This window comes from Poecilia reticulata, linkage group LG19 (assembly GCF_000633615.1).
Source record: "Poecilia reticulata strain Guanapo linkage group LG19, Guppy_female_1.0+MT, whole genome shotgun sequence".
Classification (NCBI taxonomy): domain Eukaryota; kingdom Metazoa; phylum Chordata; class Actinopteri; order Cyprinodontiformes; family Poeciliidae; genus Poecilia; species Poecilia reticulata.
Genome location: NC_024349.1, coordinates 396,062 through 400,406, shown reverse-complemented (window position 1 = coordinate 400,406; position 4,345 = coordinate 396,062). Strand labels below are relative to the sequence as shown.

The following is a 4,345-nucleotide window of genomic DNA, read 5'->3' as shown; positions in this document are numbered from 1 at the left end:
GCAGCAACAGGATGCAGCAGCAGCAGGACGCTGCAGCAGCAGGACGCTGCAGCAGAACAAAATAAAGTTGTAAAAATCTGCAGAAATGCTGCAGAGTTTTCACACTGTGGTTCTGGAGGAAATCAGCTTCCTGCTGCAGTTCAGCTTCTGTTTTTGACGTCAGACCTGTAAATCTGTCTCCGTCTTCCCTGGGATTATTATGGGATTACTATGGATTATGAGTCTCTCACAAAGTTTATCTAATGCTTTTACTTCCTGAATAATTAACTCATGTAAACATGAGAATGTTATCTGATTATGAGCGGTAAATAAATCGGCTTCAGATTCATTAAAAAAACTGCATCAGGTTCAGATGAATTCATCGTTTATCTTAGTGGGGCAGAATTTTATGTTTTCCAGGCACAAAGTGTCATTTTGTAGCATAATTAAATATTATATATATATATATATATATAATACTTAAAATAAATTAGACTTCCTGATTTAACATTTTGAAATTGGGTCTCTGTCTCTTTAAGAACTCCTGCTCTTTCTGAAGCTCCGCCCCCAGGAAGTTGTCCCAACATGGCTCCTCTATTGATGTTTCTATCAGCGTCGCTCTGAGCTGCAGCTGCTATAAGGAGCTCAGCTGATGTTTGCTAATTGCTGCTGGCTAGTCTGGAGGAGCTGAGCCTCGGAGGCGGGACTAGGTCCACCCGGGCGTTTAAACAACTGAATGGTTGCCATGGAGATTAGAGGATTTCTCAAACAATAACGAATCGAAGCAACACTGCAGGTTTCATTCTGATGAGGGAAAAACATAAAAATGTTGATTTGACAGGGAGCTGATAGCAAAAGTTCAGGCTGGAAGACTCCGCCCCCTCCGTTCGCCCATCGGCGTCAGGCTCATCTCTGACCTCAGCGCTGGACCTCACCCGGCGCGTCCAATCAGCAATCAGGCTCTGCATAAAGGATCCACACCCACCACAGCCCCTTCTCCACCCACATCCTTCGGCTCTCCAGGACAGAACCCTTTCCCGACCTGCTCTCAGCGTCGGGCCCCGGGGCCGAGCATCAGCCATCAGGTATCGAGTTCACATCAAATCTCAGCTCAAATCAGCTGCCGAGCGCCAAAGAACTGTTTTTCCTTCCTGTCGTTAAATCTTTTAATTGTTCTGAGTCTTTCCAGAAGGAACTAAAACCGGCCCTTAAATAAGGAACATCTATGAAAATCTAACCTGTCAGAATACGTGGAGTAAAAACTGTTTCTATGTGGATCTGAGGTCCGTTTCCTGTCTGACTCTGTGATAGTTTCATGCTCTCATTTAATGTTTGTGTTTTTAGAAGAGCTGAACAAAGTTCCCTGAGTGGAGAAACAGGCCCACAGCATCACCAGTCCCCCACCGTACCCTCACACCAGACCCATCTGAAGCAGCCGGAGAGAACAACCTGAACTCATGAACAACCAAACGCTAAGAAACCAAAACCAGCCGGGTTCAAGAATCCAAAACCAGCCGGGATCAAGAATCCAAAACCAGCCGGGTTCAAGAATCCAAAACCAGCCGAGATCAAGAATCCAAAACCAGCCGGGATCAAGAATCCAAAACCAGCCGGGATCCTGCATGGCAGGAGCTCCAGAATTCAACTTCCAGGTTTAAATCACTTCCTACGCGAACGTACAGCCACTGCAGCTGATCCAGGTGTTTGTGTGTCGGCCAGATGTTTCCCGCTTCCTCTCCTCTTCCCAAACAGGAAGTTACAGACAAATCCTTGAGTAAAAAGGTCAGAGGTCAAATGGCCTCAGGGGGATTTCCTTCAACAGCAGAGCAGCCTTTATAGATCAATATCACCCAAAAATCCAAAATGAAGAGTCAGAGAGAGACACACACACACACACACACAGAGACACACACACACACACACACCTGTAACTATCAGGTATCTTGCAGCACCTCCAGCTGTGGAAAAGCCCACACTTAGCGCGGGTCTCCCCCCACCCAGAGCCGGGGTGAGGAGCGGCTCTCCCCGCTCACCTTCCAGCTGAGTCCGGTTCTGGTCCCCCGGTCCGGGCCGGAAGTCCTCCACCGGTGAGGCGCGAACACCTGGCGGTCACTTCAGACGCTCCTCCAGCCTCATCACGAGGAGCGCGAGGACGGCTGCTGCTTTCAAGCGCGCGCTGGAAGCTGGAAATAAAACCAACGAAGAAGCGGGCAGAAACGTCTGGATGCTCGGAGCTCCTCGGCTCTCTGGTGCGTCGGAGTTTCGGTCTAACTGCGATCCTCTCCCCGCTGAAGCTGCACCAGCTGGCCGCCGCTGGAGGAGGCGGTGGCCGCTCCCCCAGCGACACCCAGCGGCCAAACAGGGGAGCTGCAGGAATGTCTGCACAACGTTATTTAAACGGACTTCAGGGGATTTTTCTGCCCAACAGCAAACATTTTCAGTCTGAAAGTAACAACAAGAACAATTCCCCCATTCAGACTAAGTTCGTTGTTTGTTGCAACATTACTTATACAATAGACAAAGTGAGAAAATGTTGATGTTTCTGCAAATATGTAAAAAGAAATCAAAATTCACAGCGTCACCCAGAGGCAGACATAAAATATGATTTATGAAGTGGATAGAGAAATACTTGAGTTGTYTGTAATGTGACTGGTGTTTATTAAGCCCATTGTAGATTGAAAATAGAGTAAATTTTGACATTAATCTCATCAATTTCCTAGAAATAACTTGGAAATGTTCTGAGTTTGTAAAGTCAAAGATTTTTTTACTTTTGGAAAATTTCTGACTTACAAAAGTTGAAAGTTTTTGCCTTCTTGAGCTCAGAAATGTCCCAGGTTTTTTCTGAAATGTTCTGAGCTTCGATTTTTAAATCTACAATAATCAGCTGCTGTGCGTTTCTCTGCTGCCCTCTGGTGGCTGAATACAGCATCTGTAGAAAAATAATCTAATCCGTCATGGAGGTTCAGATGAGGATGAACCTTTATGTGGTGCTGAAGTGTAATGGTTCAATTAAAGTATAACGGTGGGGAACAGGTCGGGTTGAGGCTCCTGTGTTTGACCTTTGAACTTTAAATGGCAAATATCCATCTGGGTCCCTTGAAGGATGAGAAATTACTTTATTTTGTTGCTTTTTTCCCCCCAAACTAAATGGAATTTGATGCCATAGAAAAAAGATTCTCCATATTTATTTATTTTTAACACATAATATCCCACAGTTATCAGTTTGCAGTGTCTGTTTTTATGAAGCACCAAATTCTTCCAGTGTTTTCCAGGTCAGGCCTGTTTCAGCGCCAGGCTACCTGCAGCTTTTAGCTAACAGTAAAACTGAACAGCAACAGTTTGGGTTCATTATCATTAAACTGGTTAACGTTACAACCTGCGCTCAGAGGAATCGCTCCAGCTCCAGGCTGGGATTCTGAGTCCAGGCCATTCTTGTTTAGTGAATCCTCCATCCAAGACTTTAACAACCGAACAGAAAAGAGTTTCTATTCTCTCCTATCTGCTGGGGGGTGATGCAGGGCGGGCGGGTTCAGGACACGAGGTTATCTCTCTCTCCCACCCACAGCCTCTCCTGTAGAAACTCTAAACTTTGATCAGCAACACATCAAACTGATTAACTCAACATTAGTTCAGGAAATTTATTGTTAGAAAACAAGAAAAAAATCATGTTTTTCTGCTTTGATGCATTTACTGAAAAGTTGCTGATGTTCTGCTCATTTTGAGGTTTTCTCCAGTCTACACTGTAAAACCTGCTGGGTCATGTTTAATCCAAATACTGGAAGTTGCAGGAGTTTGAACCGAAGTTGGGGTCAGCAGGTCGGACAGAGCRAAGATCCTCAGTGTTATGAGATGCTTCACACGCTCCACCCTGCAGATGGCCGACTTTATCTGCTCAGCAATGTTTACGTTTGTTTCTCTCCTGAAGTTAAAATGTCCTTATTTTAACATTTAAAGTTAGTAAAAGATGTTTTAAAACATAAATATGTTGACGTCTGAGTGTCTTTTGTTGTTGTCAAGTGTTGACAACATGAATGTTGTTTATTTATTTCAWAARCAAAATRCTCATTACAAAATATGCCAGTTAGCCATCAATGCTAGTTTTCATCTGTAGTCTCTTATGTTATTATCAATATAAAAACAATATGGTGCAGTGRTAGCAAGCAGAAAAGAAAATATTCATRAAYAGAAGCATTTTTATCTAAAAAACCCTTGAAAACATATTTGGTTACATATTTGAAAAGAATAAAAAGCCATAAGCTYCAGCAGTTCMCCACATAATTAACCCATAATAATCAGAATAATGTTGTTCTGCTTTCTGGTATTTTATTCAAGGAGCTTCTTCATGTGAGATAATGTAACTAAAGGT

At 43.7% G+C, this 4,345-nt stretch overlaps 2 protein-coding genes across 2 annotated transcripts in view; one reads left to right on the top strand and one right to left on the bottom strand.

Moving 5' to 3' along the window:
* Positions 1-2,749, bottom strand: part of LOC108167259 (inactive rhomboid protein 1-like) — a 20,212-nt gene extending 17,463 nt beyond the window's left edge. Inside the window, exon 1 of the mRNA XM_017310677.1 lies at positions 2,013-2,749. The gene's annotated coding sequence lies outside the window, so the exon portion shown is untranslated. The remainder of the gene's footprint in view (positions 1-2,012) is intronic.
* Positions 1-4,345, top strand: part of hbae4 (hemoglobin alpha embryonic-4) — a 20,313-nt gene that overhangs the window by 11,610 nt on the left and 4,358 nt on the right. The gene's annotated exons all lie outside the window — the stretch shown is intronic.